Below are 13,302 nucleotides of genomic sequence, written 5' to 3'. Positions count from 1 at the left end.
ATCAACACAGAACTTTTCGTCGCCTGATGTCTAGCTAAACATGCGCCCATCTCGCTACTGGTGAACCAATAATAGCTATTTATCGTCTGTTCCTGGCTAGAAAACGACGATGCTAGATGCTGGGTTCGAATCCCAGTCGGGCAAAAACAATTCTATCGTCAATTAAGGTTCCAGCATTTCACTATTGGTGAAAACATTTCATATTTAACTTATGATTTTATGTACAGTCGTGCTCAAAAGTATCCGAACGACGTGAATAGCAATTCACCTGATTTCCATGCGACCTACATAACGCAGCTGTCAGCAGGTCCTCTAATCGCTCCTTGGTACAGTCGTTTGACTATTGAAAATAGTTCCAACAAATCACCACAAGAAAATACTGCTCTGTATCGCAATAACTCAAGATGTAAAGTAGTACCACGATACAACAAAAATCAGGGAACACCTCATCACAGATAAGACTGTCCTTGACGCTTGTAAGCTCACATTTATTGCAATAAATGACACACCTGAAACGTTAGCACTCTCATTATTACGTCCGATAGGTAATGCACTTAGTAAGTTCGTCGTATTCATGATTTCCTCTTCAAAGTAACATACATAATTGTTATTTAACACAAAATGTCATTAAAAATTTACGTTATTCACGAGCAGCTAATTGAGAATATGTATGAACTTCAAATGACACGACGAACCGCCTCGTTCTGCAAATGGATTGCCGGCCGCGGTGGTCTAGCGGTTCTAGGCGCTCAGTCCGGAACCGTGCGACTGCTACGGTCGCAGGTTCGAATCCTGCCTCGGGCATGGATGTGTGTGATGTCCTTAGGTTAGTTAGGTTTAAGTAGTTCTAGGTTCTAGGGGACTGATGACCTCAGATGTTAAGTCCCATAGTGCTCAGAGCCCTTTGAACCAATCATGCAGGCTAAGATTTCGTAGCTGACAGAAATTAACAGTCATTCCTGACTAGGCATAAAGAGAGTGATATACCTCATTTTTGGACAGTATCAGTTAGCAAATATCAACTTTAAATTACATAACGTAGCCGGCCGCTGGTGGCCGAGCGTTTCTAGGCGCTACAGTCTGGAACCGCGCGATCGCTACGGTCGCAGGTTCGAATCCTGCCTCGGGCATGGATGAGTGTGTTGTCGTTAGGTTAGATAGGTTTAAGTAGTTCTAAGTTATAGGGGACTTATGACCTCAGCAGTTGAGTCCCATAGTGCTCAGGGCCATTTGAACCATTACGTAACGTAAACATTTTTAACGGACGCGAATTCCTACCCAGCATCCATTGTCCCTGTTAACAGACTACGAGAGATGTTAAATATTGCTATTTCACAAGTAACTTACCTGAAATGCAGTGAGGTAAAACTTTGTGTAGGACAGTGATTCGAACCCAGAACCTAATCGGATTGTTATCGAAGCACAATCAACTTTGACATTTCGGATTTTCTCGGCAGTAGCTAGATGTATTAAATGAAATGACGAGACGAAACGTTAATTTTTTCCTTCCCAGGACTCCAACCTGGCACGTATCGCTGTTATATTCTAGCGAAAAGGAACGTTAAGTATGGGTTTGTTACACCAGCAGCGATATGTGAGCACGTTTGAACTGGAAATAATATGACGAAGTGTTCACTGCTGACTGAGAAACGAACCCCAAAAATATCGTTGTTGACTACACACAAAGAGACGTCAGCTACCTAATTTTTCTCCACCAGCTGCTCGGAATAACATCCTTGAACTTACAGTGGTCTCGCAAATAGTTCTGTGTCTCAGTGGCAGTCAAAAACGTCAGATATCGTTAGTGTTGACAACGAATGAAAATGCATTAAAAATAGATTTTATTATCCACCAGCAGATAGGTGTTCTCATGCTAGAGCTTGCTAATACATAGTGAAACGTTTAGTGCTGGGCCAGGATTCCTACCCATTCATGCGCAATATGTGGAGATGTTGAGGAATCTGCAGTTTTGAACAAACAACAAGTTGTAGTCGAGCTGTATTGTCACGAAGGGATGAAATTCTGCGTTAAGGGCGGTCTGAGTTGCATTCCCAGTTCAGAACCAATTTTATCGACATACAGAAGCTCAAATAAAAGATGGAATAAGTGTCCTGTGACCATACACAGGGTTTGTTTCGTCACTAGAAATAAATAACTAGTATAAGAAAGGTTACTGGTGATAGAGTTTCTACATGTCTCCACTCCTTACTTTATTGTGGTTCCACCTAACGTCTACTTGGTAGACAAGGAATATCATGTTTAATGCGATTTTCAGACCACAATGCCATTATACCTTCTTCACTTGGCGTAGCCAGAAGAGAATTGAATCTGCCTCTCCCTATCTAAAAACATCGGCAGAAGTTGGAATCGAACCGAGACCATCATCATATGAAACTATCATCAGTCCAACAGACCACCAAACCCTCTCCTCTACGACTCATTTCTCTATCAGAACCCCGTTGCGGCACACAAGATGAGAATTCTGATACACAGGCTCCCTGTAGGGGTTTGCAGGATGTTCAGAACATTCATTTACTTGGTTGACCGAATCGCCATAAACTAGCTGCCTTGGCTACCCAGTGCATACATTCGACTGCATTTTGTACTCACCGAAATAAAATAACGTAACTGCCACCCACACAGAACTGCCAACAGTGTAGGATGCAGAAATTTAAACAGGAAGTGTTCCTTTCCATTTGAGCTACTCTATTGCGCTATCTGTTTGTTGAAACCATCGTACAGTGCAAAAGAAATGCTGTAACTGTCTGTCTCTCAGAAGTCTAGATCCGGCCATATGCATTACCTCACAGCACTGTGGAATGCCGAAGTTCTGGAGGAACTGTTGTTCACTTCCAGAGGTGCTGTAGCTACGTCACAGCTAGTGGCGTAGCGGTAAGCATTGCACACTGTTGATAAGACGTCGCGTGTTCTATTACATTTGCTACTACATTTTTTTAAAACGCAATTCTGCTGTCTGCTGAAGTTAACAGTTTAATGGAACTTTGAACATAATTCTCTTCACTTCTGAACCCAAAATAGTCGCATGTGGAAAAAAGGCTAACTTCTGCATCATTTTGTTCTTTTCAGGTTTAATAGACGGCCAGGCAGCAGATGCGCTCGAATCTTTTGTATTATGTGTGGGGAGAGCACATTGTGCCAAATTAGAAGAGTATTTTCTGCATTAGCTGTCGTCTGGTAGTGGCATTTTATTCTTCTTCAAACCATGTTTGACAGTCTTATCTCAGAACAAGTTCAATACATGCATGTAATCAATAAACTGCATGTGCATTGTCAGACTGTTACAGATAACATCAAAGAATTCGCGTATATCGTTGATGATTAACTTCTCTCTCATGTTTAGTATTGTTTTAACAACACTAAAAGAAACTTTACGAAAACTGTGCACTGTATTGTAAGACATGAAATAAAACTACCCACGATAACCTTACGACGAAAGTAAGTCTGTTTTAACAAAACTGAGTATCTGTACACAAGCGTGCCTCTATCTGCACGAATTAGTAAAACACTACTCACTTAGATTTCGATTGGGTCTGTGTTTAAATGGTATGCTGATTCATACTCAACAGGTATGCAAACGTGGCATTTCATAAATAAAGTTACGTATTCTTAGAAACCCTAAATTTGCTTGTCAGCAGCGGAAAGAGGCGTTACCTGTTGTGCAGCATTGTAAGCTTTTCACCATTGCACTATGAGCTGAAAGTATTTTCTTGCGATTTGCTAATAAATTTATTTCCTTCATACTTATCACCCTGGAATGTGAGTCTTATGTGATGGGAGTCTTAAGTGAAGAACACTATTGAATTTCGTATCGTTGACGGTCGATTCGAATTTCTTCAGAGACTTTTGTATTGTATAGCAGCTTGGCAGTCAGAAGCCGAGATCTACGACCATTAACACAATTTTTTGTGGGAATTTTTTGTGGGAATTCGCAGCTCCATGAAATAATACACAACAAAAGCTCGCACGCGCTGCCCCTACCACGGTTAGAACTGACGATTTTCTTGAGCTGTGGAGCACGAGACACGGGCGGTACCACGGGGCTACGGACACACTGCTGCCAGTATGCCACTCTCGTCATGGTATTGGTCGCTCAGCCTCATAACACATCGTGAAAGATATTAAAAGTTGTCACTTATGTGAAGAATAGCATTTCTTTAGCCAAAAAATTGAAATTTTTGTCTTAGTTTACGTGAGGATTATATACCACGAGTCATTCAAATGGAAAGGGAATATCAGGTGAATTTAGCGAGGTAGTTCAGTACCATACGCGGAAGTGATTGCACTGTTACTGTGTTGCCAAATGTTAGTGACGACGTTGCCAATTCTCAGCTGTGCTAGGAACAGCTCTGTAGCGTTATAGGAGGAAAATCCTGTGCTCGTGTCATAGGAGGATGCAGAGAGGAGGCGCAAGTTTTGGTTAATGTGCAGCGTAATCTCCTATCAGCTGTGTCAAACATTCAGGTGTGTAATCTTCCATTACGATTACAGTTTCCCACAAAATATATACGAATAAAACACTTACCTTGTTACTTTGTTACAAAAGATTATTTCAGTACAATAAAAAGTCTTCGGAAATCAACTTTGCCAACCTGTCACGAAAAGTAAGATAACAAACACTTTGCACCTCGAAATCGATTTCATCTATGTGCAGTATGTGATCATACAAGCAGAATTTCATGAATTGCACGAGAATGTAGAAAAATGTTGGTGCAAATGGAAGCTGTAAGAAACACAGTTACCTAATTATTCTGTACCACGTTATAATCAATTCATTTGATAATTCAGAAGAGAAGAAACTAAAAATTATGCCCATTAAGACAGAAACTAAAGCGCAGATGCGGGCACTGTGCAGATCTGCGCTTTTTCATCTTCAGATCTATACAAATAATGTATACTAACCAGCGTATTCATTGCTTTCGTAATGTTTCCCTCTTGTTTAGTCTTTTTATGATGAACTGGATCCACACCAATGAGTCTGATTTTTTCTTTGTATCCTTCCATCTACTATCTTTGTGTGTTATTGTTCGGTGTTCAAAAAGCAAAATATTATGCCTGCTCCCACGAGGTATTAAAATGAGGTCGCAAAAAGGCTAACGAATTATAATCAAAACACAGTGAGACGCCAATTTGTCTGTCGTCATGGTGTTAAGTGGACAGAAATAGTTGGGTGTTATTGTCGTCTTTTCTTATTGAGATTTTCATATTACCCTGACACAAGACGCCGAGATAAACGTGTATATTCTCCGTGACCAAACATCCCACATTCCATTCATCCTGATGCATTCATTACGTGCATCGGCGGCAATGAGTGATAGGAAGGCTCTTATGGGGTGGCGAATAACAATAACAATGGTAGTAATTACAAATCAATAATCAAGGACGTTTACTGCATTACAAACGATTAACAAAATAACCAAGAATGGCTGAGTGTTTAATTGGTGCACTGAGTAGGTGTTCTTACCACTTTGTTACTGAATTCTGTTCTAGTTGTTTGCAGAGAGAAAACAAAGAACCCCGTAGCCATACATATCTCCAGTACAACGAGATATTACCTATCAACTATCCGTAAGTCACGAGACGAACATGACGTCACTGAGCTGATATTTGAAATACATTTCTGTTTTCTCTCTCTGTCTCTCTCTTTTTTTATTTTTATTTTAATTTTTTGAGGAAAGCATTGAGAAGCGCGATAATAAGCAAGTAGGCATATAACCTGTTTACGGTTATTTTCATCGTGATACATAATGCAAAAATACAACTTTTAAGTGTGTTACTGCGTAATTCCAGTTATGGACAGTCTATTCGGGAGCTCGCTCGCATTCAGTGGGGTGAAACCTATCACAGAAGCAAGCAAAACACAAATATTTTTGCACCATGCGCCACACACAAACGAAACCTCGCTGCAATGACGTGTTGTCCGATATATTGCACGGAAAACATACCTGATTCGTGTTGCTAAATACAGCTCTATCAGATATCGATTTGGATGCGTACCAAGTGTATAAAAGTATATATTGAAATACGCAGAAAGGCACATAGAGGTGTTTGACTGAAATATAACCATGACCAGTATTATAACTGGGGTCGACAGCATCGTCGTCTACCACCTTGACAACTCGAACGGTGACAGTGCTCGGCCAGTTACTTACGTTTACTGGTATCAAAGCTACAGCATGAAAACACAAAAATGTTTATAACCCGAAGATCATTAGTTTTGGAACCCATAGAAAGTAAAGCAGCCATCAGTCGCAAGAATGGTTTGAACACCACAGTGCTTTAATAGGAACGGTCTTGTTGGAGATGGTATGCTGTTGCTTTCATCCGACCTTTGAGTTGACTTACCTAGACAGTTAATAGGGGAACCTACAGTTCTACGTGGCTTTCGGACTACAGTGCAACTCCGCATTTTTCACATCAACAAACACTACCCCAGGGGAAATATATGTAAAACGGCACATAAAAATCGTGAGACTGGTGAGGGATCGAACCGGAGACCTTCGTAGCAATAGTCTTGCTCTTTATCACCTTGCCACCATGCAGACAACACTGTGGTTTCTGCTTGCCATTAAAATTAAGGATCTCTCGTTTGTGCCTGCGTTGGCACTTGCATGTCCCTTAGGAGATGTTACCTTTGGGATTACCCTTGTATACTTCTGTAAACGCGTTCCAATGCCCACTCAAGCAAGACAAGGATACCTAGTCTAGCTACAATATTATAAATACGCCTCTGTTTGTGGATGAACGCAGACTTAGGTTGATAATCATTTCGAATATTTATCAGTACTGTACCCATTGGTGTGAAACTCGTTTTCTACCAATGATTCCCACAGCTACAGGAACACTACTTTAATACCTCTTACACAAAATATTTACGCAGTGCTATCAGACGAAAAGATCAACCTGACACAAAGTGTGGGAAGTTTGTTTTACAACCTCGTACCTGGATAAAGAGCTTTTCCTATTTGAGATATCTGTGAACGTTGCTGCATAAGATGATTTAAGAAGAAACTAAATTCCTTCAGCTACGCCAATGTTTAAAGAAATCGTATTAACGGCACTAAATCGTGGTTTGTAAATCGTTCACCAGCCGTACTCTGCTGTACGCTGGTTCGAAGGCAAAAAGCTTACTGACAAATTTGACGCCGGCCGCGGTGGTCTCGCGGTTAAGGCGCTCAGTCCGGAACCGCGCGACTGCTACTGTCGCAGGTTCGAATCCTGTCTCGGCCATGGATGTGTGTGATGTCCTTAGGTTAGTTAGGTTTAAGTAGTTCTAAGTTCTAGGGGACTGATGACCACAGATGTTAACTCCCATAGTGCTCAGAGCCATTTGAACCATTATGGAACAAATTTCACAGAAGGAAAAGGGGGACGAAATGTCTCCCACTCGGAGGTCATGTTGTTTCACTTAAATAATTACAAAATCGGGTAAAACGAACAATGAGGTTGTCAGTATAAGCACATTACTGTTGTCAATATGATGTTGCACCGCCCAGGGCCTGTAATGATAAAGGGCCCGTTTAGGTCAGGCATATTGTACACAGAAGTGGAAGAGAGAGCACCACTAAATTCTACAATCCGTATGCATTGCATACACACAGAAATTACTGTTACAATGTACTTATGGAACCCAATGAGTGAACTGCATATTTTCCGGTGAGAAAAAGCACTGGCAAACAGTCTTCGCTACATTAGGCTACTTAAACTGGCGTCACTTTGAGCTAGAATTTATGGCCAGTGACTAAGTGTAAGGACAGTGAGTCGGATGTTGGTTTTGCAACTGTGAAATACTTTCCTTACATTATGGAAGCGAATATTAAATTTGAACTAATATTGCGAAAATTTTGGACTTGGATAGCTTAGAATGAAAATCTTTCTGTTTATTGCAAAGGAAAACAATTGATTTTCTAAAACATTCTGTGTCATACACAACTTGAAACAGGTCACGTCGACCAAATCATATGGAAGAACCGACAGCGACGTATATTGGAAGGCAGTAAGATCCCTTGACTTTTGGTTTGGCAGTATTCGACAGCCATTTATAGGCGCAAGTAAATGAAGAAAGGCAGCGCGTTTTCGTTATCAAGTAACGTCTTCATCAATTACTTTAGTTTTAATGTGATCTACGAGTAATTGCTGATGTTTGATATTAACATGGAAAGGATTCCGTAGACAGGGAAAGAACTTGTTCTTGGGCAACTACTTCTATAATGACCAAAAGGACTTAAATGATCTTCAAGCACATCTGTTCCAGCAGCGGTATGAAGAAAATGATAGTAATAATGACGGTGATAATGGAATTATCCGGTAACTTCACACTTCACTGTGGATTTTCTCGTACTAAGAAATTTCCTGAATTAGTGAAAATTTAAAAATGTCTTCAAATCGAGGCTATGACGCCTAGAAGAGTCTTTACATTCTGCTGACATGAGAATAGCATGATCTCCACGTCAGAAGCTTGCTTCCACTTAACCATTTAATAGACTCGCGTTTTTTTTTCCACCGTGACTAGTTTAGTAAGCTAAGCACATCATCCATTACAGCACACTCCTGGGACTGGGAAATGTGGCCACAATGGTCTGGTGGAACGAACTATCAGAAGTGCAATGCGTGGGTTCAGGCATTTACTTTTAAGAGGCACAAACAGATTTACTTTACCTCTGGTAACCTCAAGAGAAAGCTGTTGTAATCCAGAATTCGCATTAAACATCACGTTCCTTCATTCGAAACTGGGCAGAGCCGGTTTACGTTGGAAAATGACATAGGTGGAGATCAGGGTAAACAGAAATACTGTTACCAGTAAACTTACTTACATTAGAAAATTTTATTTTATTTGATGAACTGATAGCTATCTATAGGAACAGGGCTCTTGTTTTACTTGTACTTGATTGAACTAGAGACGTTGAAAAATTTGGTGCTGGACTGTGATTCGAATTCGTATCTCCTCTCTCGAGGATCTGAATCTCTCGGAACAGTATAGTTCAATCATTTCATTCCTTTTCCCAAGACTGCAATCTTCTCTAGGTCTCCTCCAAAGGTAAATATGTGGGTCCAAATCCTGATCCAGTACAAAAATAATCATGATTTCATTTCAAGCCCTATCACGTGCACACCGACCTCCTAGTAAAAATTAACGTGCATTTTTAATGTCTGTTCATATTGCCAACAATTTCTGGACAAACACGCACACATCTTACTGTTGGTGAGTAAGCAATTGATACTTAAGCAATATTCGTGGACAATAAAGACGAACTATAGAAGTGCGGTTCGATTGTCGCTGAGGCACAAAAATTTGTGTCCTTATTTTAGATTAAACAACTAGCAGCTGGCAAGAAAAACCGATACGTAACATTTGATTTTACTTAGTTAACAATCCGATTACGCCTTGGGTTTGTATCTCCGTCGCAGAACTTCACATCATGCGCTTCATCTTTAAATTCATACACACTTCGTTTCTTCTGAATTGAGGTATCAGACATCTTTCATGGTTAGTTAACGGGGATGAAAGGGTCTTGATAGGAGTCCCGGTTTATCACAAAAACTGTCATCTTTTATTTTCAAGTTTAGATTTGGTTACTGATACAGGCGAAAATTTCGGTACTTCATGACTCTTCATGGATAGTCAGCAATATGATATGATTAGATTAGTTTAGATTAATACTTGTTCCATAGATCATGAATACGACATTTCGTAATGATGTGGTTGGTTAGTTGGTTGGTTGTTTTAGGGAAGGAGACCAAACAGCGAGGTCATCGGTCTCATCGGATTAGGGAAGGACGGGGAAGGAAGTTGGCCGTGCCCTTTGAAAGGAACCATCCCGGCATTTGCCTGGAGCGATTTTAGGGAAATCACAGAAAACCTAAATCAGGATGGCCGGACGCGGGATTGAACCGTCGTCCTCCCGAATGCGAGTCCAGTGTCTAACCACTGCGCCACATCGCTCGGTGTAATGATGTGGAACGAGTCATTTTAATGAAAGATTTCTTTACATACCAGTATTCAATTTCTTTACAACAATTTTTTACCCTCTCTCTCACTCTCTCTCTCTCTCTCTCTCTCTCTCTCTCTCTCTCCCCGCCCCCCTCCCCCCTCCTCACTCTCTCTTTCTCTCTCTCTCTCTCTTTCTCTCTCTCTCACACACACACATTCTCTTTTCATTTTTATTTGTTTGTTGTGGTCGACTATCGGCGAGGCACGAGACACGAAAACGTCCATGAATGAGTTTCTTACTTTTGAATACAGCTACGAAAGAAATATAAAAACAACTATGAGAGTTACTGATTTATAATGCTTAGTAGCAGTCAGTTCTGAGTATTATTAGTAACTAAGCTCCAGTCCCTAAACCTAGTTACAGAAATGCGAATCAGACGCATCACGTATTCCAGGCCGTAGCAGCCGCGTCTTTGAGGCGCCAGCTATGGTCACTTCCCAGCCCGCTGTAGGATCACATCAGTTCGTCTTCTTCCTGCTGGTAATGTAACTGAGATTTGGCAACAACGCAAGGTATGTTTTGCAACTCTGTGATCGATGAGTTACTTGCTGGTGTGCACGGAATTAAGTCCCAAGGTTCACTTCATTTCTCGTGTCATTTCCATTGAATAACCTGAGTTGTTATCAGTTGAGGTGTAACTGAAGACTGTAAATTTACGGTTTTCAGCACAGCAAAGTCATTGAACGTGGCAATCGCAACTAATCTCGTCCTGTAAATAGCGGTTTACGAGTTCTAGCCACTATTGGTATCGTAAGAGGAAAGCGCATACCGGATCTATCCGCTAACTCTGTGCTGAAGTGCTTAGCTGTGAAAACGAGACTGTTATGGTTCGCTGTTCCAGCCTCACTGAATGTAACGTTTTTATCCGTTCTGTGTAAGAGCTGCAAGCAGTCAGATCAAACATCGATAAGGAAATCGTGAGAAAATACTTTCGGCTCATAGTGCAATGGTGAAAAACTTACAAAGCTGCACGACAGGTAACGCCTCTTTCCGCTGCTGACAAGCAAATTTTGGGTTTCTAGGAATACGTAACTTTATTTATGAAATGCCACGTTTGCATACCTGTTGAGTATGAATCAGCATACCATTTAAACACAGACCCAATCGAAATCTAAGTGAATAGTGTTTTACTAATTCGTGCAGATAGAGGCACGCTTGTGTACAGATACTCAGTTTTGTTAAAACAGACTTACTTTCGTCGTAAGGTTATCGTGGGTAGTTTTATTTCGTGTCTTACAATACAGTGCACAGTTTTCGTAAGGTTTCTTTTAATGTTGTTAAAACAATACTAAACATGAGAGAGAAGTTAATCATCAACGATATATGCGAATTCTTTGATGTTATCTGTAACAGTCTGACAATGCACATGCAGTTTATTGATTACATGCATGTAGAATACTTGTTCTGAGTTAAAGCTGTCAAACAAGGTTTGAAGAAGAATAAAATGCCACTACCAGACGACAGGTAATGTAGAAAATATTTTTCTATTTTGGCACAATGCGCTCTCCCCACACATAATACAAAAGATTCGAGCGCATTTGCTGCCTGGCCGTCTATAAAACCTGAAAAGAACAAAATGATGCAGAAGTTAGCCTTTTTTTCACATGCGACGATTTTGGGTTGAGAAGTGAAGAGAATTATGTTCAAAGTTCCATTAAACTGCTAACTTCAGCAGACAGCAGAATTGCGTTTTAAAAAAACGTAGTAGCGAATGTAATAGAACACGCGACGTATTATCAACAGTGTGCGATGCTCACCGTTACGCTACTAGCTGTGACGTAGCTACAGCACCTCTCGAAGTGAACAACAGTTCCTCCAGAACTTCGGCATTCCACAGTGCTGTGAGGTAATGCATATGGCCGGATCTAGACTTCTGAGAGACAGACAGTTACAGCATTTCCTATGCACTGCACGATGGTTTCAACAAACAGATAGCGCAATAGAGTAGCTCAAATGGAAAGGAACACTTCCTATTTAAATTTCTGCATCCTACACTGTTGGCAGTTCTGTGTAGGTGCCAGTTACGTTATTTTATTCCGGTGATTCCAAAATATAGTTGAATGTATGCACTGGGTAGCCAAGGCAGCTAGTTCATGGCGATTCGGTCAACCAAGTAAATGAATGTACTGAACATCCTGCAAATCACTACAGGGAGCCTGTGTGTCAGAATTCTCATCTTGTGTGCCGCAACGGTGTTATGACAGAGAAATACATCATAGAGGAGAGGGTTTGGTGGTCTGTTGGACTGATGCTAGTTTCATATGATGATGGTCTCGGTTCGGTTCCAACTTCTGCCGATGTTTATTGATAGGGAGAGGCAGATTCAATTCTCTTCTGGCTATGCCAAGTGAAGAAGGTATAATGGCATTGTGGTCTGAAAATCGCATTAAACATGATATTCCTTGTCTACCAAGTAGACGTTAGGTGGAACCACAATAAAGTAAGGAGTGGCGACATGTAGAAACTCTATCACCAGTAACCTTTCTTATACTAGTTATTTATTTCTAGTGACGAAACAAACCCTGTGTATGGTCACAGGACACTTATTCCATCTTTTATTTGAGCTTCTGTATGTCGATAAAATTGGTTCTGAACTGGGAATGCAACTCAGACCGCCCGTAACGCGGAATTTCATCCCTTCGTGACAATACAGCTCGACTACAACTTGTTGTTTGTTCAAAACTGCAGATTCCTCAATATCTCCACATATTGCGCATGAATGGGTTGGAACCCTGGCCCAGCACTAAACGTTTCACTATGTATTAGCAAGCTCTAGCATGAGAACACCTATCTGCTGGTGGATAATAAATTCTATTTTTAATGCATTTTCATTCGTTGTCAACATTAACGATATCTGACGTTTTTGATTGCCACTGAGACACAGAACTATTTGCAAGATCACTGTAAGTTCAAGGACGTTATTCCGAGCTGCTGGTGAAGAAAAATTCGGTAGCTGACGTCTCTTTGTGTGTAGTCAACAACGATATGTTTGGGGTTCGATTCCTAGTCAGCACTGAACTCTTTGTCATATTATTTCTAGTTCAAACATGCTCACATGTCGCTGCTGGTGTAACAAACCCACACTTAACGTTCCTTTTCTCTAGAGTATAACAGCGATACGTGCCGGGTTAGAGTCCTGGGAAGGAAAAAATTAATGTTTCGTCACGTCATTTCATTTAATACATTTAGCTACTGCCGAGAAAATCCGATATGTCAAAGTTGATTGTGCTTCGATAACAATCCGATTAGGTTCTGGGTTCCAATCCCTGTCCAACACAAAGCTTTACCTCAC

The sequence above is a fragment of the Schistocerca piceifrons genome, chromosome X, assembly GCF_021461385.2.
Source record: "Schistocerca piceifrons isolate TAMUIC-IGC-003096 chromosome X, iqSchPice1.1, whole genome shotgun sequence".
Taxonomy (NCBI): Eukaryota; Metazoa; Arthropoda; class Insecta; order Orthoptera; family Acrididae; genus Schistocerca; species Schistocerca piceifrons.
Note: the sequence above shows the minus strand (reverse complement) of the source record.